Genomic DNA, 24,293 nt, shown 5'->3' with positions numbered 1-24,293 from the left:
CGGCCCCACGGAGGGCCTCGCAGGCCTGCGAGGACGGGATCCAGCCCCCACCCGTCTCCCCCCAGCGACCGCACCGCCCCCCCGCGCCCCAGCCCCGAGGTTCCGGCTGTCGCCCCGTCCCCTCCCTGGGCCGCTTCGGGCCCCCTCGGCCCCCTCGGCCCCCTGGGACGCGCGGCCGGCTAGGATGCGGGTGGGCGTCGTTGAAGGGCTGGGAGGAAGAGGAGGTGTGTGGTGTATGTAGTGGCGTCCTGCCCGTGCAGCGGGCGCCCTCGGTGCCCCGCGGCGCCCTGCGGTGGTCCCGGCGGGGCGGGGGCCATGGCAGGGGTGGTCCGGAGGGCGCCGCCGCCGCCGCCGCCGCCGCCGCCGCCGCCGCGTTGGGCGAGGGGGGTGTTGGCGGCAAAGGGACGGACAGGAAGGCCGAAGGAAAAAAGCCTACAGCACCCGGTATTCCCAGGCGGTCTCCCATCCAAGTACTAACCAGGCCCGACCCTGCTTAGCTTCCGAGATCAGACGAGATCGGGCGCGTTCAGGGTGGTATGGCCGTAGACGTCCGCGGCTGCCGCTGGGCGCCCCAAGAGCCTGCTCTGCGCCTCTCCAGGCCAGGCGCCCGCCGCTCCTCAGCCCTCCTCCGCCCGCCCTGTGCGGCCCGCCTGAACGCCTGCCTGCCTGCCTGCATGCTCGCCTGCCGGCCCGACTGATGGACTGACCGCCTCCCGCGCCGCGCCCGGGGTGGCGGAGGGCGCCTGCCCGGGCCGGGGGGTGGGGGCCAAGACGCGTCCCGCACCCCGGAGCCGAGTCTGTCGCGGGAGCCCGGGCGCGCTCCCGTCCCCGGCCTGTCGGGCTCGTCGCCGCCGCTCGGCTCCCCGGATGGCACGCCGCCCCGCATCGGGCCGCTCGCTGGGGGCTGGGGGCTGCGGGGGGGTGGGGGTGTGTGCCGCGGACCGGGGCCGGCGCCGGCCGGCCCCTGGCCTCTCCTGTCCTTCAGCCCGCCTGGCTCAAAGCCAAGCCGGGGTCGCCCGCGCCGCCGGACCCCATCGTCGCACAGGCAGGGACACAGACACAGGTGCCCACGACACACACACAGACAGACAGACGGAAGGACACAGGCACTCGGAGCTGGGCCACACGGCCTGTGGGGGCGAGGCAGCCACCCCGCCGGAGGGGCGCAGGCCCTGGAGCTGCGTCAGGAGCCCTGGCAGCCGCAGGCCCCGCAGCCACGGTGTCAGGGATGCCGTTCCGCTCCCATTCCTGCCCATCAGCCGAACCGCCGCGGGGCCGTGTGCCTGCGTGCGTGCGCGGCGCCCTGGCCCAGGCGCGGAGCGAGTGTCTGTGGTGTGTCTTGCTGTGTCCCGAGCGGCTCTTTGGGCCTGGGTGCCGGCCGCCCCCGCGTCGCCGTGGTCTTGGCTGTCGCGGGGTCACGGAGCGCGGAGCCCGGCGCCAACGGGGGGCCTGAGGCCCCCGGCGGTCGGGCCATCTGGTTGGTGTCCTGGGCACGCGGATCGTGGACCCCGGGGCTGAGGGCCGAAGGGACGGTGGTCCGCGGGGGACGGAGGGCATGTCCTTCGGAGAGAAGGTGCAGGCGGGCCCGGGCCGAAGGTGGGGGGGGTGTTGCGGGTGGCTGGGTGGCTTGGTCGCTGGGGGCGGTGCCAGGGAATTGCTAGGGGCTGGGGGCGGGCCTGGGGGCGGGCCTGGGGGCGGGGCCTGGGGCGGGGCGAGGAGGGCCCGCAGGCAGGCCCGGCCCGGGCCCCCGGCCCCCAACCACCCCCCCCCTCGGCCCCACGGAGGGCCTCGCAGGCCTGCGAGGACGGGATCCAGCCCCCACCCGTCTCCCCCCAGCGACCGCACCGCCCCCCCGCGCCCCAGCCCCGAGGTTCCGGCTGTCGCCCCGTCCCCTCCCTGGGCCGCTTCGGGCCCCCTCGGCCCCCTCGGCCCCCTGGGACGCGCGGCCGGCTAGGATGCGGGTGGGCGTCGTTGAAGGGCTGGGAGGAAGAGGAGGTGTGTGGTGTATGTAGTGGCGTCCTGCCCGTGCAGCGGGCGCCCTCGGTGCCCCGCGGCGCCCTGCGGTGGTCCCGGCGGGGCGGGGGCCATGGCAGGGGTGGTCCGGAGGGCGCCGCCGCCGCCGCCGCCGCCGCCGCCGCGTTGGGCGAGGGGGGTGTTGGCGGCAAAGGGACGGACAGGAAGGCCGAAGAAAAAAAGCCTACAGCACCCGGTATTCCCAGGCGGTCTCCCATCCAAGTACTAACCAGGCCCGACCTTGCTTAGCTTCCGAGATCAGACGAGATCGGGCGCGTTCAGGGTGGTATGGCCGTAGACGTCCACGGCTGCCGCTGGGCGCCCCAAGAGCCTGCTCTGCGCCTCTCCAGGCCAGGCGCCCGCCGCTCCTCAGCCCTCCTCCGCCCGCCCTGTGCGGCCCGCCTGAACGCCTGCCTGCCTGCCTGCATGCTCGCCTGCCGGCCCGACTGATGGACTGACCGCCTCCCGCGCCGCGCCCGGGGTGGCGGAGGGCGCCTGCCCGGGCCGGGGGGTGGGGGCCAAGACGCGTCCCGCACCCCGGAGCCGAGTCTGTCGCGGGAGCCCGGGCGCGCTCCCGTCCCCGGCCTGTCGGGCTCGTCGCCGCCGCTCGGCTCCCCGGATGGCACGCCGCCCCGCATCGGGCCGCTCGCTGGGGGCTGGGGGCTGCGGGGGGGTGGGGGGGTGTGCCGCGGGCCGGGGCCGGCGCCGGCCGGCCCCTGGCCTCTCCTGTCCTTCAGCCCGCCTGGCTCAAAGCCAAGCCGGGGCCGCCCGCGCCGCCGGACCCCATCGTCGCACAGGCAGGGACACAGACACAGGTGCCCACGACACACACACACACAGACAGACGGAAGGACACAGGCACTCGGAGCTGGGCCACACGGCCTGTGGGGGCGAGGCAGCCACCCCGCCGGAGGGGCGCAGGCCCTGGAGCTGCGTCAGGAGCCCTGGCAGCCGCAGGCCCTGCAGCCACGGTGTCAGGGATGCCGTTCCGCTCCCATTCCTGCCCATCAGCCGAACCGCCGCGGGGCCGTGTGCCTGCGTGCGTGCGCGGCGCCCTGGCCCAGGCGCGGAGCGAGTGTCTGTGGTGTGTCTTGCTGTGTCCCGAGCGGCTCTTTGGGCCTGGGTGCCGGCCGCCCCCGCGTCGCCGTGGTCTTGGCTGTCGCGGGGTCACGGAGCGCGGAGCCCGGCGCCAACGGGGGGCCTGAGGCCCCCGGCGGTCGGGCCATCTGGTTGGTGTCCTGGGCACGCGGAGCGTGGACCCCGGGGCTGAGGGCCGAAGGGACGGTGGTCCGCGGGGGACGGAGGGCATGTCCTTCGGAGAGAAGGTGCAGGCGGGCCCGGGCCGAAGGTGGGGGGGGTGTTGCGGGTGGCTGGGTGGCTTGGTCGCTGGGGGCGGTGCCAGGGAATTGCTAGGGGCTGGGGGCGGGCCTGGGGGCGGGGCCTGGGGCGGGGCGAGGAGGGCCCGCAGGCAGGGCAGGCCCGGCCCCCGGCCCCCAACCACCCCCCCCTCGGCCCCACGGAGGGCCTCGCAGGCCTGCGAGGACGGGATCCAGCCCCCACCCGTCTCCCCCCAGCGACCGCACCGCCCCCCCGCGCCCCAGCCCCGAGGTTCCGGCTGTCGCCCCGTCCCCTCCCTGGGCCGCTTCGGGCCCCCTCGGCCCCCTCGGCCCCCTGGGACGCGCGGCCGGCTAGGATGCGGGTGGGCGTCGTTGAAGGGCTGGGAGGAAGAGGAGGTGTGTGGTGTATGTAGTGGCGTCCTGCCCGTGCAGCGGGCGCCCTCGGTGCCCCGCGGCGCCCTGCGGTGGTCCCGGCGGGGCGGGGGCCATGGCAGGGGTGGTCCGGAGGGCGCCGCCGCCGCCGCCGCCGCCGCCGCCGCCGCCGCGTTGGGCGAGGGGGGTGTTGGCGGCAAAGGGACGAACAGGAAGGCCGAAGGAAAAAAGCCTACAGCACCCGGTATTCCCAGGCGGTCTCCCATCCAAGTACTAACCAGGCCCGACCCTGCTTAGCTTCCGAGATCAGACGAGATCGGGCGCGTTCAGGGTGGTATGGCCGTAGACGTCCGCGGCTGCCGCTGGGCACCCCAAGAGCCTGCTCTGCGCCTCTCCAGGCCAGGCGCCCGCCGCTCCTCAGCCCTCCTCCGCCCGCCCTGTGCGGCCCGCCTGAACGCCTGCCTGCCTGCCTGCATGCTCGCCTGCCGGCCCGACTGATGGACTGACCGCCTCCCGCGCCGCGCCCGGGGTGGCGGAGGGCGCCTGCCCGGGCCGGGGGGTGGGGGCCAAGACGCGTCCCGCACCCCGGAGCCGAGTCTGTCGCGGGAGCCCGGGCGCGCTCCCGTCCCCGGCCTGTCGGGCTCGTCGCCGCCGCTCGGCTCCCCGGATGGCACGCCGCCCCGCATCGGGCCGCTCGCTGGGGGCTGGGGGCTGCGGGGGGGTGGGGGTGTGTGCCGCGGGCCGGGGCCGGCGCCGGCCGGCCCCTGGCCTCTCCTGTCCTTCAGCCCGCCTGGCTCAAAGCCAAGCCGGGGCCGCCCGCGCCGCCGGACCCCATCGTCGCACAGGCAGGGACACAGACACAGGTGCCCACGACACACACACACACAGACAGACGGAAGGACACAGGCACTCGGAGCTGGGCCACACGGCCTGTGGGGGCGAGGCAGCCACCCCGCCGGAGGGGCGCAGGCCCTGGAGCTGCGTCAGGAGCCCTGGCAGCCGCAGGCCCCGCAGCCACGGTGTCAGGGATGCCGTTCCGCTCCCATTCCTGCCCATCAGCCGAACCGCCGCGGGGCCGTGTGCCTGCGTGCGTGCGCGGCGCCCTGGCCCAGGCGCGGAGCGAGTGTCTGTGGTGTGTCTTGCTGTGTCCCGAGCGGCTCTTTGGGCCTGGGTGCCGGCCGCCCCCGCGTCGCCGTGGTCTTGGCTGTCGCGGGGTCACGGAGCGCGGAGCCCGGCGCCAACGGGGGGCCTGAGGCCCCCGGCGGTCGGGCCATCTGGTTGGTGTCCTGGGCACGCGGATCGTGGACCCCGGGGCTGAGGGCCGAAGGGACGGTGGTCCGCGGGGGACGGAGGGCATGTCCTTCGGAGAGAAGGTGCAGGCGGGCCCGGGCCGAAGGTGGGGGGGGTGTTGCGGGTGGCTGGGTGGCTTGGTCGCTGGGGGCGGTGCCAGGGAATTGCTAGGGGCTGGGGGCGGGCCTGGGGGCGGGCCTGGGGGCGGGGCCTGGGGCGGGGCGAGGAGGGCCCGCAGGCAGGCCCGGCCCGGGCCCCCGGCCCCCAACCACCCCCCCCCTCGGCCCCACGGAGGGCCTCGCAGGCCTGCGAGGACGGGATCCAGCCCCCACCCGTCTCCCCCCAGCGACCGCACCGCCCCCCCGCGCCCCAGCCCCGAGGTTCCGGCTGTCGCCCCGTCCCCTCCCTGGGCCGCTTCGGGCCCCCTCGGCCCCCTCGGCCCCCTGGGACGCGCGGCCGGCTAGGATGCGGGTGGGCGTCGTTGAAGGGCTGGGAGGAAGAGGAGGTGTGTGGTGTATGTAGTGGCGTCCTGCCCGTGCAGCGGGCGCCCTCGGTGCCCCGCGGCGCCCTGCGGTGGTCCCGGCGGGGCGGGGGCCATGGCAGGGGTGGTCCGGAGGGCGCCGCCGCCGCCGCCGCCGCCGCCGCCGCCGCCGCGTTGGGCGAGGGGGGTGTTGGCGGCAAAGGGACGGACAGGAAGGCCGAAGAAAAAAAGCCTACAGCACCCGGTATTCCCAGGCGGTCTCCCATCCAAGTACTAACCAGGCCCGACCCTGCTTAGCTTCCGAGATCAGACGAGATCGGGCGCGTTCAGGGTGGTATGGCCGTAGACGTCCGCGGCTGCCGCTGGGCGCCCCAAGAGCCTGCTCTGCGCCTCTCCAGGCCAGGCGCCCGCCGCTCCTCAGCCCTCCTCCGCCCGCCCTGTGCGGCCCGCCTGAACGCCTGCCTGCCTGCCTGCATGCTCGCCTGCCGGCCCGACTGATGGACTGACCGCCTCCCGCGCCGCGCCCGGGGTGGCGGAGGGCGCCTGCCCGGGCCGGGGGGTGGGGGCCAAGACGCGTCCCGCACCCCGGAGCCGAGTCTGTCGCGGGAGCCCGGGCGCGCTCCCGTCCCCGGCCTGTCGGGCTCGTCGCCGCCGCTCGGCTCCCCGGATGGCACGCCGCCCCGCATCGGGCCGCTCGCTGGGGGCTGGGGGCTGCGGGGGGGTGGGGGGGTGTGCCGCGGGCCGGGGCCGGCGCCGGCCGGCCCCTGGCCTCTCCTGTCCTTCAGCCCGCCTGGCTCAAAGCCAAGCCGGGGCCGCCCGCGCCGCCGGACCCCATCGTCGCACAGGCAGGGACACAGACACAGGTGCCCACGACACACACACACACAGACAGACGGAAGGACACAGGCACTCGGAGCTGGGCCACACGGCCTGTGGGGGCGAGGCAGCCACCCCGCCGGAGGGGCGCAGGCCCTGGAGCTGCGTCAGGAGCCCTGGCAGCCGCAGGCCCTGCAGCCACGGTGTCAGGGATGCCGTTCCGCTCCCATTCCTGCCCATCAGCCGAACCGCCGCGGGGCCGTGTGCCTGCGTGCGTGCGCGGCGCCCTGGCCCAGGCGCGGAGCGAGTGTCTGTGGTGTGTCTTGCTGTGTCCCGAGCGGCTCTTTGGGCCTGGGTGCCGGCCGCCCCCGCGTCGCCGTGGTCTTGGCTGTCGCGGGGTCACGGAGCGCGGAGCCCGGCGCCAACGGGGGGCCTGAGGCCCCCGGCGGTCGGGCCATCTGGTTGGTGTCCTGGGCACGCGGAGCGTGGACCCCGGGGCTGAGGGCCGAAGGGACGGTGGTCCGCGGGGGACGGAGGGCATGTCCTTCGGAGAGAAGGTGCAGGCGGGCCCGGGCCGAAGGTGGGGGGGGTGTTGCGGGTGGCTGGGTGGCTTGGTCGCTGGGGGCGGTGCCAGGGAATTGCTAGGGGCTGGGGGCGGGCCTGGGGGCGGGGCCTGGGGCGGGGCGAGGAGGGCCCGCAGGCAGGGCAGGCCCGGCCCCCGGCCCCCGGCCCCCAACCACCCCCCCCTCGGCCCCACGGAGGGCCTCGCAGGCCTGCGAGGACGGGATCCAGCCCCCACCCGTCTCCCCCCAGCGACCGCACCGCCCCCCCGCGCCCCAGCCCCGAGGTTCCGGCTGTCGCCCCGTCCCCTCCCTGGGCCGCTTCGGGCCCCCTCGGCCCCCTCGGCCCCCTGGGACGCGCGGCCGGCTAGGATGCGGGTGGGCGTCGTTGAAGGGCTGGGAGGAAGAGGAGGTGTGTGGTGTATGTAGTGGCGTCCTGCCCGTGCAGCGGGCGCCCTCGGTGCCCCGCGGCGCCCTGCGGTGGTCCCCGCGGGGCGGGGGCCATGGCAGGGGTGGTCCGGAGGGCGCCGCCGCCGCCGCCGCCGCCGCCGCCGCCGCGTTGGGCGAGGGGGGTGTTGGCGGCAAAGGGACGGACAGGAAGGCCGAAGAAAAAAAGCCTCCAGCACCCGGTATTCCCAGGCGGTCTCCCATCCAAGTACTAACCAGGCCCGACCCTGCTTAGCTTCCGAGATCAGACGAGATCGGGCGCGTTCAGGGTGGTATGGCCGTAGACGTCCGCGGCTGCCGCTGGGCGCCCCAAGAGCCTGCTCTGCGCCTCTCCAGGCCAGGCGCCCGCCGCTCCTCAGCCCTCCTCCGCCCGCCCTGTGCGGCCCGCCTGAACGCCTGCCTGCCTGCCTGCATGCTCGCCTGCCGGCCCGACTGATGGACTGACCGCCTCCCGCGCCGCGCCCGGGGTGGCGGAGGGCGCCTGCCCGGGCCGGGGGGTGGGGGCCAAGACGCGTCCCGCACCCCGGAGCCGAGTCTGTCGCGGGAGCCCGGGCGCGCTCCCGTCCCCGGCCTGTCGGGCTCGTCGCCGCCGCTCGGCTCCCCGGATGGCACGCCGCCCCGCATCGGGCCGCTCGCTGGGGGCTGGGGGCTGCGGGGGGGTGGGGGGGTGTGCCGCGGGCCGGGGCCGGCGCCGGCCTGCCCCTGGCCTCTCCTGTCCTTCAGCCCGCCTGGCTCAAAGCCAAGCCGGGGCCGCCCGCGCCGCCGGACCCCATCGTCGCACAGGCAGGGACACAGACACAGGTGCCCACGACACACACACACACAGACAGACGGAAGGACACAGGCACTCGGAGCTGGGCCACACGGCCTGTGGGGGCGAGGCAGCCACCCCGCCGGAGGGGCGCAGGCCCTGGAGCTGCGTCAGGAGCCCTGGCAGCCGCAGGCCCTGCAGCCACGGTGTCAGGGATGCCGTTCCGCTCCCATTCCTGCCCATCAGCCGAACCGCCGCGGGGCCGTGTGCCTGCGTGCGTGCGCGGCGCCCTGGCCCAGGCGCGGAGCGAGTGTCTGTGGTGTGTCTTGCTGTGTCCCGAGCGGCTCTTTGGGCCTGGGTGCCGGCCGCCCCCGCGTCGCCGTGGTCTTGGCTGTCGCGGGGTCACGGAGCGCGGAGCCCGGCGCCAACGGGGGGCCTGAGGCCCCCGGCGGTCGGGCCATCTGGTTGGTGTCCTGGGCACGCGGAGCGTGGACCCCGGGGCTGAGGGCCGAAGGGACGGTGGTCCGCGGGGGACGGAGGGCATGTCCTTCGGAGAGAAGGTGCAGGCGGGCCCGGGCCGAAGGTGGGGGGGGTGTTGCGGGTGGCTGGGTGGCTTGGTCGCTGGGGGCGGTGCCAGGGAATTGCTAGGGGCTGGGGGCGGGCCTGGGGGCGGGGCCTGGGGCGGGGCGAGGAGGGCCCGCAGGCAGGCCCGGCCCCCGGCCCCCGGCCCCCAACCACCCCCCCCTCGGCCCCACGGAGGGCCTCGCAGGCCTGCGAGGACGGGATCCAGCCCCCACCCGTCTCCCCCCAGCGACCGCACCGCCCCCCCGCGCCCCAGCCCCGAGGTTCCGGCTGTCGCCCCGTCCCCTCCCTGGGCCGCTTCGGGCCCCCTCGGCCCCCTCGGCCCCCTGGGACGCGCGGCCGGCTAGGATGCGGGTGGGCGTCGTTGAAGGGCTGGGAGGAAGAGGAGGTGTGTGGTGTATGTAGTGGCGTCCTGCCCGTGCAGCGGGCGCCCTCGGTGCCCCGCGGCGCCCTGCGGTGGTCCCGGCGGGGCGGGGGCCATGGCAGGGGTGGTCCGGAGGGCGCCGCCGCCGCCGCCGCCGCCGCCGCCGCGTTGGGCGAGGGGGGTGTTGGCGGCAAAGGGACGGACAGGAAGGCCGAAGGAAAAAAGCCTACAGCACCCGGTATTCCCAGGCGGTCTCCCATCCAAGTACTAACCAGGCCCGACCCTGCTTAGCTTCCGAGATCAGACGAGATCGGGCGCGTTCAGGGTGGTATGGCCGTAGACGTCCGCGGCTGCCGCTGGGCGCCCCAAGAGCCTGCTCTGTGCCTCTCCAGGCCAGGCGCCCGCCGCTCCTCAGCCCTCCTCCGCCCGCCCTGTGCGGCCCGCCTGAACGCCTGCCTGCCTGCCTGCATGCTCGCCTGCCGGCCCGACTGATGGACTGACCGCCTCCCGCGCCGCGCCCGGGGTGGCGGAGGGCGCCTGCCCGGGCCGGGGGGTGGGGGCCAAGACGCGTCCCGCACCCCGGAGCCGAGTCTGTCGCGGGAGCCCGGGCGCGCTCCCGTCCCCGGCCTGTCGGGCTCGTCGCCGCCGCTCGGCTCCCCGGATGGCACGCCGCCCCGCATCGGGCCGCTCGCTGGGGGCTGGGGGCTGCGGGGGGGTGGGGGGGTGTGCCGCGGGCCGGGGCCGGCGCCGGCCGGCCCCTGGCCTCTCCTGTCCTTCAGCCCGCCTGGCTCAAAGCCAAGCCGGGGCCGCCCGCGCCGCCGGACCCCATCGTCGCACAGGCAGGGACACAGACACGGGTGCCCACGACACACACACACACACAGACAGACGGAAGGACACAGGCACTCGGAGCTGGGCCACACGGCCTGTGGGGGCGAGGCAGCCACCCCGCCGGAGGGGCGCAGGCCCTGGAGCTGCGTCAGGAGCCCTGGCAGCCGCAGGCCCCGCAGCCACGGTGTCAGGGATGCCGTTCCGCTCCCATTCCTGCCCATCAGCCGAACCGCCGCGGGGCCGTGTGCCTGCGTGCGTGCGCGGCGCCCTGGCCCAGGCGCGGAGCGAGTGTCTGTGGTGTGTCTTGCTGTGTCCCGAGCGGCTCTTTGGGCCTGGGTGCCGGCCGCCCCCGCGTCGCCGTGGTCTTGGCTGTCGCGGGGTCACGGAGCGCGGAGCCCGGCGCCAACGGGGGGCCTGAGGCCCCCGGCGGTCGGGCCATCTGGTTGGTGTCCTGGGCACGCGGAGCGTGGACCCCGGGGCTGAGGGCCGAAGGGACGGTGGTCCGCGGGGGACGGAGGGCATGTCCTTCGGAGAGAAGGTGCAGGCGGGCCCGGGCCGAAGGTGGGGGGGGTGTTGCGGGTGGCTGGGTGGCTTGGTCGCTGGGGGCGGTGCCAGGGAATTGCTAGGGGCTGGGGGCGGGCCTGGGGGCGGGGCCTGGGGCGGGGCGAGGAGGGCCCGCAGGCAGGCCCGGCCCCCGGCCCCCGGCCCCCAACCACCCCCCCCTCGGCCCCACGGAGGGCCTCGCAGGCCTGCGAGGACGGGATCCAGCCCCCACCCGTCTCCCCCCAGCGACCGCACCGCCCCCCCGCGCCCCAGCCCCGAGGTTCCGGCTGTCGCCCCGTCCCCTCCCTGGGCCGCTTCGGGCCCCCTCGGCCCCCTCGGCCCCCTGGGACGCGCGGCCGGCTAGGATGCGGGTGGGCGTCGTTGAAGGGCTGGGAGGAAGAGGAGGTGTGTGGTGTATGTAGTGGCGTCCTGCCCGTGCAGCGGGCGCCCTCGGTGCCCCGCGGCGCCCTGCGGTGGTCCCGGCGGGGCGGGGGCCATGGCAGGGGTGGTCCGGAGGGCGCCGCCGCCGCCGCCGCCGCCGCCGCCGCGTTGGGCGAGGGGGGTGTTGGCGGCAAAGGGACGGACAGGAAGGCCGAAGGAAAAAAGCCTACAGCACCCGGTATTCCCAGGCGGTCTCCCATCCAAGTACTAACCAGGCCCGACCCTGCTTAGCTTCCGAGATCAGACGAGATCGGGCGCGTTCAGGGTGGTATGGCCGTAGACGTCCGCGGCTGCCGCTGGGCGCCCCAAGAGCCTGCTCTGCGCCTCTCCAGGCCAGGCGCCCGCCGCTCCTCAGCCCTCCTCCGCCCGCCCTGTGCGGCCCGCCTGAACGCCTGCCTGCCTGCCTGCATGCTCGCCTGCCGGCCCGACTGATGGACTGACCGCCTCCCGCGCCGCGCCCGGGGTGGCGGAGGGCGCCTGCCCGGGCCGGGGGGTGGGGGCCAAGACGCGTCCCGCACCCCGGAGCCGAGTCTGTCGCGGGAGCCCGGGCGCGCTCCCGTCCCCGGCCTGTCGGGCTCGTCGCCGCCGCTCGGCTCCCCGGATGGCACGCCGCCCCGCATCGGGCCGCTCGCTGGGGGCTGGGGGCTGCGGGGGGGTGGGGGGGTGTGCCGCGGGCCGGGGCCGGCGCCGGCCGGCCCCTGGCCTCTCCTGTCCTTCAGCCCGCCTGGCTCAAAGCCAAGCCGGGGCCGCCCGCGCCGCCGGACCCCATCGTCGCACAGGCAGGGACACAGACACGGGTGCCCACGACACACACACACACACAGACAGACGGAAGGACACAGGCACTCGGAGCTGGGCCACACGGCCTGTGGGGGCGAGGCAGCCACCCCGCCGGAGGGGCGCAGGCCCTGGAGCTGCGTCAGGAGCCCTGGCAGCCGCAGGCCCCGCAGCCACGGTGTCAGGGATGCCGTTCCGCTCCCATTCCTGCCCATCAGCCGAACCGCCGCGGGGCCGTGTGCCTGCGTGCGTGCGCGGCGCCCTGGCCCAGGCGCGGAGCGAGTGTCTGTGGTGTGTCTTGCTGTGTCCCGAGCGGCTCTTTGGGCCTGGGTGCCGGCCGCCCCCGCGTCGCCGTGGTCTTGGCTGTCGCGGGGTCACGGAGCGCGGAGCCCGGCGCCAACGGGGGGCCTGAGGCCCCCGGCGGTCGGGCCATCTGGTTGGTGGCCTGGGCACGCGGAGCGTGGACCCCGGGGCTGAGGGCCGAAGGGACGGTGGTCCGCGGGGGACGGAGGGCATGTCCTTCGGAGAGAAGGTGCAGGCGGGCCCGGGCCGAAGGTGGGGGGGGTGTTGCGGGTGGCTGGGTGGCTTGGTCGCTGGGGGCGGTGCCAGGGAATTGCTAGGGGCTGGGGGCGGGCCTGGGGGCGGGCCTGGGGGCGTGGCCTGGGGGCGGGGCCTGGGGCGGGGCGAGGAGGGCCCGCAGGCAGGGCAGGCCCCGCCCCTGGCCCCCGGCCCCCAACCACCCCCCCCTCGGCCCCACGGAGGGCCTCGCAGGCCTGCGAGGACGGGATCCAGCCCCCACCCGTCTCCCCCCAGCGACCGCACCGCCCCCCCGCGCCCCAGCCCCGAGGTTCCGGCTGTCGCCCCGTCCCCTCCCTGGGCCGCTTCGGGCCCCCTCGGCCCCCTCGGCCCCCTGGGACGCGCGGCCGGCTAGGATGCGGGTGGGCGTCGTTGAAGGGCTGGGAGGAAGAGGAGGTGTGTGGTGTATGTAGTGGCGTCCTGCCCGTGCAGCGGGCGCCCTCGGTGCCCCGCGGCGCCCTGCGGTGGTCCCGGCGGGGCGGGGGCCATGGCAGGGGTGGTCCGGAGGGCGCCGCCGCCGCCGCCGCCGCCGCCGCCGCGTTGGGCGAGGGGGGTGTTGGCGGCAAAGGGACGGACAGGAAGGCCGAAGAAAAAAAGCCTACAGCACCCGGTATTCCCAGGCTGTCTCCCATCCAAGTACTAACCAGGCCCGACCCTGCTTAGCTTCCGAGATCAGACGAGATCGGGCGCGTTCAGGGTGGTATGGCCGTAGACGTCCGCGGCTGCCGCTGGGCGCCCCAAGAGCCTGCTCTGCGCCTCTCCAGGCCAGGCGCCCGCCGCTCCTCAGCCCTCCTCCGCCCGCCCTGTGCGGCCCGCCTGAACGCCTGCCTGCCTGCCTGCATGCTCGCCTGCCGGCCCGACTGATGGACTGACCGCCTCCCGCGCCGCGCCCGGGGTGGCGGAGGGCGCCTGCCCGGGCCGGGGGGTGGGGGCCAAGACGCGTCCCGCACCCCGGAGCCGAGTCTGTCGCGGGAGCCCGGGCGCGCTCCCGTCCCCGGCCTGTCGGGCTCGTCGCCGCCGCTCGGCTCCCCGATGGCACGCCGCCCCGCATCGGGCCGCTCGCTGGGGGCTGGGGGCTGCGGGGGGGTGGGGGGGTGTGCCGCGGGCCGGGGCCGGCGCCGGCCGGCCCCTGGCCTCTCCTGTCCTTCAGCCCGCCTGGCTCAAAGCCAAGCCGGGGCCGCCCGCGCCGCCGGACCCCATCGTCGCACAGGCAGGGACACAGACACGGGTGCCCACGACACACACACACACACAGACAGACGGAAGGACACAGGCACTCGGAGCTGGGCCACACGGCCTGTGGGGGCGAGGCAGCCACCCCGCCGGAGGGGCGCAGGCCCTGGAGCTGCGTCAGGAGCCCTGGCAGCCGCAGGCCCTGCAGCCACGGTGTCAGGGATGCCGTTCCGCTCCCATTCCTGCCCATCAGCCGAACCGCCGCGGGGCCGTGTGCCTGCGTGCGTGCGCGGCGCCCTGGCCCAGGCGCGGAGCGAGTGTCTGTGGTGTGTCTTGCTGTGTCCCGAGCGGCTCTTTGGGCCTGGGTGCCGGCCGCCCCCGCGTCGCCGTGGTCTTGGCTGTCGCGGGGTCACGGAGCGCGGAGCCCGGCGCCAACGGGGGGCCTTAGGCCCCCGGCGGTCGGGCCATCTGGTTGGTGTCCTGGGCACGCGGAGCGTGACCCCGGGGCTGAGGGCCGAAGGGACGGTGGTCCGCGGGGGACGGAGGGCATGTCCTTCGGAGAGAAGGTGCAGGCGGGCCCGGGCCGAAGGTGGGGGGGGTGTTGCGGGTGGCTGGGTGGCTTGGTCGCTGGGGGCGGTGCCAGGGAATTGCTAGGGGCTGGGGGCGGGCCTGGGGGCGGGCCTGGGGGCGGGGCCTGGGGCGGGGCGAGGAGGGCCCGCAGGCAGGCCCGGCCCCGGACCCCGGCCCCCAACCAAACCCCCCCTCGGCCCCACGGAGGGCCTCGCAGGCCTGCGAGGACGGGATCCAGCCCCCACCCGTCTCCCCCCAGCGACCGCACCGCCCCCCCGCGCCCCAGCCCCGAGGTTCCGGCTGTCGCCCCGTCCCCTCCCTGGGCCGCTTCGGGCCCCCTCGGCCCCCTCGGCCCCCTGGGACGCGCGGCCGGCTAGGATGCGGGTGGGCGTCGTTGAAGGGCTGGGAGGAAGAGGAGGTGTGTGGTGTATGTAGTGGCGTCCTGCCCGTGCAGCGGGCGCCCTCGGTGCCCCGCGGCGCCCTGCGGTGGTCCCGGCGGGGCGGGGGCCATGGCAGGGGTGGTCCGGAGGGCACCGCCGCCGCCGCCGCCGCCGCCGCCGCGTTGGGCGAGGGGGGTGTTGGCGGCAAAGGGACGGACAGGAAGGCCGAAGAAAAAAAGCCTACAGCACCCGGTATTCCCAGGCGGTCTCCCATCCAAGTACTAACCAGGCCCGACCCTGCTTAGCTTCCGAGATCAGACGAGATCGGGCGCGTTCAGGGTGGTATGGCCGTAGACGTCCGCGGCTGCCGCTGGGCGCCCCAAGAGCCTGCTCTGCGCCTCTCCAGGCCAGGCGCCCGCCGCTCCTCAGCCCTCCTCCGCCCGCCCTGTGCGGCCCGCCTGAACGCCTGCCTGCCTGCCTGCATGCTCGCCTGCCGGCCCGACTGATGGACTGACCGCCTCCCGCGCCGCGCCCGGGGTGGCGGAGGGCGCCTGCCCGGGCCGGGGGGTGGGGGCCAAGACGCGTCCCGCACCCCGGAGCCGAGTCTGTCGCGGGAGCCCGGGCGCGCTCCCGTCCCCGGCCTGTCGGGCTCGTCGCCGCCGCTCGGCTCCCCGATGGCACGCCGCCCCGCATCGGGCCGCTCGCTGGGGGCTGGGGGCTGCGGGGGGGTGGGGGGGTGTGCCGCGGGCCGGGGCCGGCGCCGGCCGGCCCCTGGCCTCTCCTGTCCTTCAGCCCGCCTGGCTCAAAGCCAAGCCGGGGCCGCCCGCGCCGCCGGACCCCATCGTCGCACAGGCAGGGACACAGACACGGGTGCCCACGACACACACACACACAGACAGACGGAAGGACACAGGCACTCGGAGCTGGGCCACACGGCCTGTGGGGGCGAGGCAGCCACCCCGCCGGAGGGGCGCAGGCCCTGGAGCTGCGTCAGGAGCCCTGGCAGCCGCAGGCCCTGCAGCCACGGGGTCAGGGATGCCGTTCCGCTCCCATTCCTGCCCATCAGCCGAACCGCCGCGGGGCCGTGTGCCTGCGTGCGTGCGCGGCGCCCTGGCCCAGGCGCGGAGCGAGTGTCTGTGGTGTGTCTTGCTGTGTCCCGAGCGGCTCTTTGGGCCTGGGTGCCGGCCGCCCCCGCGTCGCCGTGGTCTTGGCTGTCGCGGGGTCACGGAGCGCGGAGCCCGGCGCCAACGGGGGGCCTGAGGCCCCCGGCGGTCGGGCCATCTGGTTGGTGTCCTGGGCACGCGGAGCGTGGACCCCGGGGCTGAGGGCCGAAGGGACGGTGGTCCGCGGGGGACGGAGGGCATGTCCTTCGGAGAGAAGGTGCAGGCGGGCCCGGGCCGAAGGTGGGGGGGGTGTTGCGGGTGGCTGGGTGGCTTGGTCGCTGGGGGCGGTGCCAGGGAATTGCTAGGGGCTGGGGGCGGGCCTGGGGGCGGGCCTGGGGGCGGGGCCTGGGGCGGGGCGAGGAGGGCCCGCAGGCAGGCCCGGCCCCGGCCCCCGGCCCCCAACCAAACCCCCCCTCGGCCCCACGGAGGGCCTCGCAGGCCTGCGAGGACGGGATCCAGCCCCCACCCGTCTCCCCCCAGCGACCGCACCGCCCCCCCGCGCCCCAGCCCCGAGGTTCCGGCTGTCGCCCCGTCCCCTCCCTGGGCCGCTTCGGGCCCCCTCGGCCCCCTCGGCCCCCTGGGACGCGCGGCCGGCTAGGATGCGGGTGGGCGTCGTTGAAGGGCTGGGAGGAAGAGGAGGTGTGTGGTGTATGTAGTGGCGTCCTGCCCGTGCAGCGGGCGCCCTCGGTGCCCCGCGGCGCCCTGCGGTGGTCCCGGCGGGGCGGGGGCCATGGCAGGGGTGGTCCGGAGGGCACCGCCGCCGCCGCCGCCGCCGCCGCCGCGTTGGGCGAGGGGGGTGTTGGCGGCAAAGGGACGGACAGGAAGGCCGAAGAAAAAAAGCCTACAGCACCCGGTATTCCCAGGCGGTCTCCCATCCAAGTACTAACCAGGCCCGACCCTGCTTAGCTTCCGAGATCAGACGAGATCGGGCGCGTTCAGGGTGGTATGGCCGTAGACGTCCGCGGCTGCCGCTGGGCGCCCCAAGAGCCTGCTCTGCGCCTCTCCAGGCCAGGCGCCCGCCGCTCCTCAGCCCTCCTCCGCCCGCCCTGTGCGGCCCGCCTGAACGCCTGCCTGCCTGCCTGCATGCTCGCCTGCACGCCCGACTGATGGACTGACCGCCTCCCGCGCCGCGCCCGGGGTGGCGGAGGGCGCCTGCCCGGGCCGGGGGGTGGGGGCCAAGACGCGTCCCGCACCCCGGAGCCGAGTCTGTCGCGGGAGCCCGGGCGCGCTCCCGTCCCCGGCCTGTCGGGCTCGTCGCCGCCGCTCGGCTCCCCGGATGGCACGCCGCCCCGCATCGGGCCGCTCGCTGGGGGCTGGGGGCTGCGGGGGGGGTGGGGGGGTGTGCCGCGGGCCGGGGCCGGCGCCGGCCGGCCCCTGGCCTCTCCTGTCCTTCAGCCCGCCTGGCTCAAAGCCAAGCCGGGGCCGCCCGCGCCGCCGGACCCCATCGTCGCACAGGCAGGGACACAGACACAGGTGCCCACGACACACACACACACAGACAGACGGAAGGACACAGGCACTCGGAGCTGGGCCACACGGCCTGTGGGGGCGAGGCAGCCACCCCGCCGGAGGGGCGCAGGCCCTGGAGCTGCGTCAGGAGCCCTGGCAGCCGCAGGCCCCGCAGCCACGGTGTCAGGGATGCCGTTCCGCTCCCATTCCTGCCCATCAGCCGAACCGCCGCGGGGCCGTGTGCCTGCGTGCGTGCGCGGCGCCCTGGCCCAGGCGCGGAGCGAGTGTCTGTGGTGTGTCTTGCTGTGTCCCGAGCGGCTCTTTGGGCCTGGGTGCCGGCCGCCCCCGCGTCGCCGTGGTCTTGGCTGTCGCGGGGTCACGGAGCGCGGAGCCCGGCGCCAACGGGGGGCCTGAGGCCCCCGGCGGTCGGGCCATCTGGTTGGTGCCCTGGGCACGCGGAGCGTGGACCCCGGGGCTGAGGGCCGAAGGGACGGTGGTCCGCGGGGGACGGAGGGCATGTCCTTCGGAGAGAAGGTGCAGGCGGGCCCGGGCCGAAGGTGGGGGGGGTGTTGCGGGTGGCTGGGTGGCTTGGTCGCTGGGGGCGGTGCCAGGGAATTGCTAGGGGCTGGGGGCGGGCCTGGGGGCGGGCCTGGGGGCGGGGCCTGGGGGCGGGGCGAGGAGGGCCCGCAGGCAGGGCAGGCCCGGCCCCCGGCCCCCCCGCCCCCAACCACCCCCCCCTCGGCCCCACGGAGGGCCTCGCAGGCCTGCGAGGACGGGATCCAGCCCCCACCCGTCTCCCCCCAGCGACCGCACCGCCCCCCCGCGCCCCAGCCCCGAGGTTCCGGCTGTCGCCCCGTCCCCTCCCTGGGCCGCTTCGGGCCCCCTCGGCCCCCTCGGCCCCCTGGGACGCGCGGCCGGCTAGGATGCGGGTGGGCGTCGTTGAAGGGCTGGGAGGAAGAGGAGGTGTGTGGTGTATGTAGTGGCGTCCTGCCCGTGCAGCGGGCGCCCTCGGTGCCCCGCGGCGCCCTGCGGTGGTCCCGGCGGGGCGGGGGCCATGGCAGGGGTGGTCCGGAGGGCGCCGCCGCCGCCGCCGCCGCCGCCGCCGCGTTGGGCGAGGGGGGTGTTGGCGGCAAAGGGACGGACAGGAAGGCCGAAGGAAAAAAGCCTACAGCACCCGGTATTCCCAGGCGGTCTCCCATCCAAGTACTAACCAGGCCCGACCCTGCTTAGCTTCCGAGATCAGACGAGATCGGGCGCGTTCAGGGTGGTATGGCCGTAGACGTCCGCGGCTGCCGCTGGGCGCCCCAAGAGCCTGCTCTGCGCCTCTCCAGGCCAGGCGCCCGCCGCTCCTCAGCCCTCCTCCGCCCGCCCTGTGCGGCCCGCCTGAACGCCTGCCTGCCTGCCTGCATGCTCGCCTGCCGGCCCGACTGATGGACTGACCGCCTCCCGCGCCGCGCCCGGGGTGGCGGAGGGCGCCTGCCCGGGCCGGGGGGTGGGGGCCAAGACGCGTCCCGCACCCCGGAGCCGAGTCTGTCGCGGGAGCCCGGGCGCGCTCCCGTCCCCGGCCTGTCGGGCTCGTCGCCGCCGCTCGGCTCCCCGGATGGCACGCCGCCCCGCATCGGGCCGCTCGCTGGGGGCTGGGGGCTGCGGGGGGGTGGGGGGGTGTGCCGCGGGCCGGGGCCGGCGCCGGCCGGCCCCTGGCCTCTCCTGTCCTTCAGCCCGCCTGGCTCAAAGCCAAGCCGGGGCCGCCCGCGCCGCCGGACCCCATCGTCGCACAGGCAGGGACACAGACACGGGTGCCCACGACACACACACACACACAGACAGACGGAAGGACACAGGCACTCGGAGCTGGGCCACACGGCCTGTGGGGGCGAGGCAGCCACCCCGCCGGAGGGGCGCAGGCCCTGGAGCTGCGTCAGGAGCCCTGGCAGCCGCAGGCCCCGCAGCCACGGTGTCAGGGATGCCGTTCCGCTCCCATTCCTGCCCATCAGCCGAACCGCCGCGGGGCCGTGTGCCTGCGTGCGTGCGCGGCGCCCTGGCCCAGGCGCGGAGCGAGTGTCTGTGGTGTGTCTTGCTGTGTCCCGAGCGGCTCTTTGGGCCTGGGTGCCGGCCGCCCCCGCGTCGCCGTGGTCTTGGCTGTCGCGGGGTCACGGAGCGCGGAGCCCGGCGCCAACGGGGGGCCTGAGGCCCCCGGCGGTCGGGCCATCTGGTTGGTGTCCTGGGCACGCGGAGCGTGGACCCCGGGGCTGAGGGCCGAAGGGACGGTGGTCCGCGGGGGACGGAGGGCATGTCCTTCGGAGAGAAGGTGCAGGCGGGCCCGGGCCGAAGGTGGGGGGGGTGTTGCGGGTGGCTGGGTGGCTTGGTCGCTGGGGGCGGTGCCAGGGAATTGCTAGGGGCTGGGGGCGGGCCTGGGGGCGGGCCTGGGGGCGGGGCCTGGGGCGGGGCGAGGAGGGCCCGCAGGCAGGCCCGGCCCCGGCCCCCGGCCCCCAACCAAACCCCCCCTCGGCCCCACGGAGGGCCTCGCAGGCCTGCGAGGACGGGATCCAGCCCCCACCCGTCTCCCCCCAGCGACCGCACCGCCCCCCCGCGCCCCAGCCCCGAGGTTCCGGCTGTCGCCCCGTCCCCTCCCTGGGCCGCTTCGGGCCCCCTCGGCCCCCTCGGCCCCCTGGGACGCGCGGCCGGCTAGGATGCGGGTGGGCGTCGTTGAAGGGCTGGGAGGAAGAGGAGGTGTGTGGTGTATGTAGTGGCGTCCTGCCCGTGCAGCGGGCGCCCTCGGTGCCCCGCGGCGCCCTGCGGTGGTCCCGGCGGGGCGGGGGCCATGGCAGGGGTGGTCCGGAGGGCACCGCCGCCGCCGCCGCCGCCGCCGCCGCGTTGGGCGAGGGGGGTGTTGGCGGCAAAGGGACGGACAGGAAGGCCGAAGAAAAAAAGCCTACAGCACCCGGTATTCCCAGGCGGTCTCCCATCCAAGTACTAACCAGGCCCGACCCTGCTTAGCTTCCGAGATCAGACGAGATCGGGCGCGTTCAGGGTGGTATGGCCGTAGACGTCCGCGGCTGCCGCTGGGCGCCCCAAGAGCCTGCTCTGCGCCTCTCCAGGCCAGGCGCCCGCCGCTCCTCAGCCCTCCTCCGCCCGCCCTGTGCGGCCCGCCTGAACGCCTGCCTGCCTGCCTGCATGCTCGCCTGCACGCCCGACTGATGGACTGACCGCCTCCCGCGCCGCGCCCGGGGTGGCGGAGGGCGCCTGCCCGGGCCGGGGGGTGGGGGCCAAGACGCGTCCCGCACCCCGGAGCCGAGTCTGTCGCGGGAGCCCGGGCGCGCTCCCGTCCCCGGCCTGTCGGGCTCGTCGCCGCCGCTCGGCTCCCCGGATGGCACGCCGCCCCGCATCGGGCCGCTCGCTGGGGGCTGGGGGCTGCGGGGGGGGTGGGGGGGTGTGCCGCGGGCCGGGGCCGGCGCCGGCCGGCCCCTGGCCTCTCCTGTCCTTCAGCCCGCCTGGCTCAAAGCCAAGCCGGGGCCGCCCGCGCCGCCGGACCCCATCGTCGCACAGGCAGGGACACAGACACAGGTGCCCACGACACACACACACACAGACAGACGGAAGGACACAGGCACTCGGAGCTGGGCCACACGGCCTGTGGGGGCGAGGCAGCCACCCCGCCGGAGGGGCGCAGGCCCTGGAGCTGCGTCAGGAGCCCTGGCAGCCGCAGGCCCCGCAGCCACGGTGTCAGGGATGCCGTTCCGCTCCCATTCCTGCCCATCAGCCGAACCGCCGCGGGGCCGTGTGCCTGCGTGCGTGCGCGGCGCCCTGGCCCAGGCGCGGAGCGAGTGTCTGTGGTGTGTCTTGCTGTGTCCCGAGCGGCTCTTTGGGCCTGGGTGCCGGCCGCCCCCGCGTCGCCGTGGTCTTGGCTGTCGCGGGGTCACGGAGCGCGGAGCCCGGCGCCAACGGGGGGCCTGAGGCCCCCGGCGGTCGGGCCATCTGGTTGGTGCCCTGGGCACGCGGAGCGTGGACCCCGGGGCTGAGGGCCGAAGGGACGGTGGTCCGCGGGGGACGGAGGGCATGTCCTTCGGAGAGAAGGTGCAGGCGGGCCCGGGCCGAAGGTGGGGGGGGTGTTGCGGGTGGCTGGGTGGCTTGGTCGCTGGGGGCGGTGCCAGGGAATTGCTAGGGGCTGGGGGCGGGCCTGGGGGCGGGCCTGGGGCGGGGCCTGGGGGCGGGGCGAGGAGGGCCCGCAGGCAGGGCAGGCCCGGCCCCCGGCCCCCCCGCCCCCAACCACCCCCCCCTCGGCCCCACGGAGGGCCTCGCAGGCCTGCGAGGACGGGATCCAGCCCCCACCCGTCTCCCCCCAGCGACCGCACCGCCCCCCCACGCCCCAGCCCCGAGGTTCCGGCTGTCGCCCCGTCCCCTCCCTGGGCCGCTTCGGGCCCCCTCGGCCCCCTCGGCCCCCTGGGACGCGCGGCCGGCTAGGATGCGGGTGGGCGTCGTTGAAGGGCTGGGAGGAAGAGGAGGTGTGTGGGTGTATGTAGTGGCGTCCTGCCCGTGCAGCGGGCGCCCTCGGTGCCCCGCGGCGCCCTGCGGTGGTCCCGGCGGGGCGGGGGCCATGGCAGGGGTGGTCCGGAGGGCACCGCCGCCGCCGCCGCCGCCGCCGCCGCGTTGGGCGAGGGGGGTGTTGGCGGCAAAGGGACGGACAGGAAGGCCGAAGAAAAAAAGCCTACAGCACCCGGTATTCCCAGGCGGTCTCCCATCCAAGTACTAACCAGGCCCGACCCTGCTTAGCTTCCGAGATCAGACGAGATCGGGCGCGTTCAGGGTGGTATGGCCGTAGACGTCCGCGGCTGCCGCTGGGCGCCCCAAGAGCCTGCTCTGCGCCTCTCCAGGCCAGGCGCCCGCCGCTCCTCAGCCCTCCTCCGCCCGCCCTGTGCGGCCCGCCTGAACGCCTGCCTGCCTGCCTGCATGCTCGCCTGCACGCCCGACTGATGGACTGACCGCCTCCCGCGCCGCGCCCGGGGTGGCGGAGGGCGCCTGCCCGGGCCGGGGGGTGGGGGCCAAGACGCGTCCCGCACCCCGGAGCCGAGTCTGTCGCGGGAGCCCGGGCGCGCTCCCGTCCCCGGCCTGTCGGGCTCGTCGCCGCCGCTCGGCTCCCCGGATGGCACGCCGCCCCGCATCGGGCCGCTCGCTGGGGGCTGGGGGCTGCGGGGGGGTGGGGGGGTGTGCCGCGGGCCGGGGCCGGCGCCGGCCGGCCCCTGGCCTCTCCTGTCCTTCAGCCCGCCTGGCTCAAAGCCAAGCCGGGGCCGCCCGCGCCGCCGGACCCCATCGTCGCACAGGCAGGGATACAGACACAGGTGCCCACGACACACACACAGACAGACGGAAGGACACAGGCACTCGGAGCTGGGCCACACGGCCTGTGGGGGCGAGGCAGCCACCCCGCCGGAGGGGCGCAGGCCCTGGAGCTGCGTCAGGAGCCCTGGCAGCCGCAGGCCCCGCAGCCACGGTGTCAGGGATGCCGTTCCGCTCCCATTCCTGCGCATCAGCCGAACCGCCGCGGGGCCGTGTGCCTGCGTGCGTGCGCGGCGCCCTGGCCCAGGCGCGGAGCGAGTGTCTGTGGTGTGTCTTGCTGTGTCCCGAGCGGCTCTTTGGGCCTGGGTGCCGGCCGCCCCCGCGTCGCCGTGGTCTTGGCTGTCGCGGGGTCACGGAGCGCGGAGCCCGGCGCCAACGGGGGGCCTGAGGCCCCCGGCGGTCGGGCCATCTGGTTGGTGTCCTGGGCACGCGGAGCGTGGACCCCGGGGCTGAGGGCCGAAGGGACGGTGGTCCGCGGGGGACGGAGGGCATGTCCTTCGGAGAGAAGGTGCAGGCGGGCCCGGGCCGAAGGTGGGGGGGGTGTTGCGGGTGGCTGGGTGGCTTGGTCGCTGGGGGCGGTGCCAGGGAATTGCTAGGGGCTGGGGGCGGGCCTGGGGGCGGGCCTGGGGCGGGGCGAGGAGGGCCCGCAGGCAGGCCCGGCCCCCGGCCCCCGGCCCCCAACCACCCCCCCCTCGGCCCCACGGAGGGCCTCGCAGGCCTGCGAGGACGGGATCCAGCCCCCACCCGTCTCCCCCCAGCGACCGCACCGCCCCCCCGCGCCCCAGCCCCGAGGTTCCGGCTGTCGCCCCGTCCCCTCCCTGGGCCGCTTCGGGCCCCCTCGGCCCCCTCGGCCCCCTGGGACGCGCGGCCGGCTAGGATGCGGGTGGGCGTCGTTGAAGGGCTGGGAAGAAGAGGAGGTGTGTGGTGTATGTAGTGGCGTCCTGCCCGTGCAGCGGGCGCCCTCGGTGCCCCGCGGCGCCCTGCGGTGGTCCCGGCGGGGCGGGGGCCATGGCAGGGGTGGTCCGGAGGGCGCCGCCGCCGCCGCCGCCGCCGCCGCCGCGTTGGGCGAGGGGGGTGTTGGCGGCAAAGGGACGGACAGGAAGGCCGAAGAAAAAAAGCCTACAGCACCCGGTATTCCCAGGCGGTCTCCCATCCAAGTACTAACCAGGCCCGACCCTGCTTAACTTCCGAGATCAGACGAGATCGGGCGCGTTCAGGGTGGTATGGCCGTAGACGTCCGCGGCTGCCGCTGGGCGCCCCAAGAGCCTGCTCTGCGCCTCTCCAGGCCAGGCGCCCGCCGCTCCTCAGCCCTCCTCCGCCCGCCCTGTGCGGCCCGCCTGAACGCCTGCCTGCCTGCCTGCATGCTCGCCTGCCGGCCCGACTGATGGACTGACCGCCTCCCGCGCCGCGCCCGGGGTGGCGGAGGGCGCCTGCCCGGGCCGGGGGGTGGGGGCCAAGAGGCGTCCCGCACCCCGGAGCCGAGTCTGTCGCGGGAGCCCGGGCGCGCTCCCGTCCCCGGCCTGTCGGGCTCGTCGCCGCCGCTCGGCTCCCCGGATGGCACGCCGCCCCGCATCGGGCCGCTCGCTGGGGGCTGGGGGCTGCGGGGGGGTGGGGGGGTGTGCCGCGGGCGCGGGGCCGGCGCCGGCCGGCCCCTGGCCTCTCCTGTCCTTCAGCCCGCCTGGCTCAAAGCCAAGCCGGGGCCGCCCGCGCCGCCGGACCCCATCGTCGCACAGGCAGGGACACAGACACAGGTGCCCACGACACACACACACACAGACAGACGGAAGGACACAGGCACTCGGAGCTGGGCCACACGGCCTGTGGGGGCGAGGCAGCCACCCCGCCGGAGGGGCGCAGGCCCTGGAGCTGCGTCAGGAGCCCTGGCAGCCGCAGGCCCCGCAGCCACGGTGTCAGGGATGCCGTTCCGCTCCCATTCCTGCCCATCAGCCGAACCGCCGCGGGGCCGTGTGCCTGCGTGCGTGCGCGGCGCCCTGGCCCAGGCGCGGAGCGAGTGTCTGTGGTGTGTCTTGCTGTGTCCCGAGC

General features: G+C 76.6%; 14 non-coding genes across 14 annotated transcripts; all 14 read right to left on the bottom strand.

The window, feature by feature from the left end:
- Nucleotides 1-429: 429 nt before the first annotated feature.
- Nucleotides 430-548, bottom strand: LOC140629820 (5S ribosomal RNA). Its single transcript, XR_012027642.1, has one exon. It is a non-coding gene; the product is annotated as a 5S ribosomal RNA (ribosomal RNA).
- Nucleotides 549-2,194: 1,646 nt separating this feature from the next.
- Nucleotides 2,195-2,313, bottom strand: LOC140629839 (5S ribosomal RNA). The gene has a single exon (XR_012027663.1). It is a non-coding gene; the product is annotated as a 5S ribosomal RNA (ribosomal RNA).
- Nucleotides 2,314-3,951: 1,638 nt separating this feature from the next.
- On the bottom strand, nt 3,952-4,070 carry LOC140629819 (5S ribosomal RNA). Its single transcript, XR_012027641.1, has one exon. It is a non-coding gene; the product is annotated as a 5S ribosomal RNA (ribosomal RNA).
- A 1,652-nt stretch (nt 4,071-5,722) lies between these two features.
- LOC140629818 (5S ribosomal RNA) lies at nt 5,723-5,841 on the bottom strand. Its single transcript, XR_012027640.1, has one exon. It is a non-coding gene; the product is annotated as a 5S ribosomal RNA (ribosomal RNA).
- A 1,642-nt stretch (nt 5,842-7,483) lies between these two features.
- LOC140629841 (5S ribosomal RNA) lies at nt 7,484-7,602 on the bottom strand. Its single transcript, XR_012027665.1, has one exon. It is a non-coding gene; the product is annotated as a 5S ribosomal RNA (ribosomal RNA).
- A 1,634-nt stretch (nt 7,603-9,236) lies between these two features.
- LOC140629817 (5S ribosomal RNA) lies at nt 9,237-9,355 on the bottom strand. Its single transcript, XR_012027639.1, has one exon. It is a non-coding gene; the product is annotated as a 5S ribosomal RNA (ribosomal RNA).
- Nucleotides 9,356-10,991: 1,636 nt separating this feature from the next.
- On the bottom strand, nt 10,992-11,110 carry LOC140629815 (5S ribosomal RNA). Its single transcript, XR_012027638.1, has one exon. It is a non-coding gene; the product is annotated as a 5S ribosomal RNA (ribosomal RNA).
- A 1,666-nt stretch (nt 11,111-12,776) lies between these two features.
- On the bottom strand, nt 12,777-12,895 carry LOC140629842 (5S ribosomal RNA). Its single transcript, XR_012027666.1, has one exon. It is a non-coding gene; the product is annotated as a 5S ribosomal RNA (ribosomal RNA).
- Nucleotides 12,896-14,541: 1,646 nt separating this feature from the next.
- LOC140629814 (5S ribosomal RNA) lies at nt 14,542-14,660 on the bottom strand. The gene has a single exon (XR_012027637.1). It is a non-coding gene; the product is annotated as a 5S ribosomal RNA (ribosomal RNA).
- A 1,645-nt stretch (nt 14,661-16,305) lies between these two features.
- LOC140629813 (5S ribosomal RNA) lies at nt 16,306-16,424 on the bottom strand. Its single transcript, XR_012027636.1, has one exon. It is a non-coding gene; the product is annotated as a 5S ribosomal RNA (ribosomal RNA).
- Nucleotides 16,425-18,078: 1,654 nt separating this feature from the next.
- LOC140629846 (5S ribosomal RNA) lies at nt 18,079-18,197 on the bottom strand. Its single transcript, XR_012027670.1, has one exon. It is a non-coding gene; the product is annotated as a 5S ribosomal RNA (ribosomal RNA).
- Nucleotides 18,198-19,845: 1,648 nt separating this feature from the next.
- Nucleotides 19,846-19,964, bottom strand: LOC140629845 (5S ribosomal RNA). The gene has a single exon (XR_012027669.1). It is a non-coding gene; the product is annotated as a 5S ribosomal RNA (ribosomal RNA).
- A 1,654-nt stretch (nt 19,965-21,618) lies between these two features.
- LOC140629835 (5S ribosomal RNA) lies at nt 21,619-21,737 on the bottom strand. Its single transcript, XR_012027660.1, has one exon. It is a non-coding gene; the product is annotated as a 5S ribosomal RNA (ribosomal RNA).
- A 1,629-nt stretch (nt 21,738-23,366) lies between these two features.
- LOC140629812 (5S ribosomal RNA) lies at nt 23,367-23,485 on the bottom strand. The gene has a single exon (XR_012027635.1). It is a non-coding gene; the product is annotated as a 5S ribosomal RNA (ribosomal RNA).
- Between the last annotated feature and the right edge of the window lie 808 nt (nt 23,486-24,293).

Source organism: Canis lupus, unplaced genomic scaffold (assembly GCF_048164855.1).
Source record: "Canis lupus baileyi unplaced genomic scaffold, mCanLup2.hap1 Scaffold_273, whole genome shotgun sequence".
Lineage (NCBI taxonomy): Eukaryota > Metazoa > Chordata > Mammalia > Carnivora > Canidae > Canis > Canis lupus.
The sequence above is the reverse complement of the archived record's forward strand: the minus strand, read 5'-3'. Positions and strand labels throughout refer to the sequence as shown.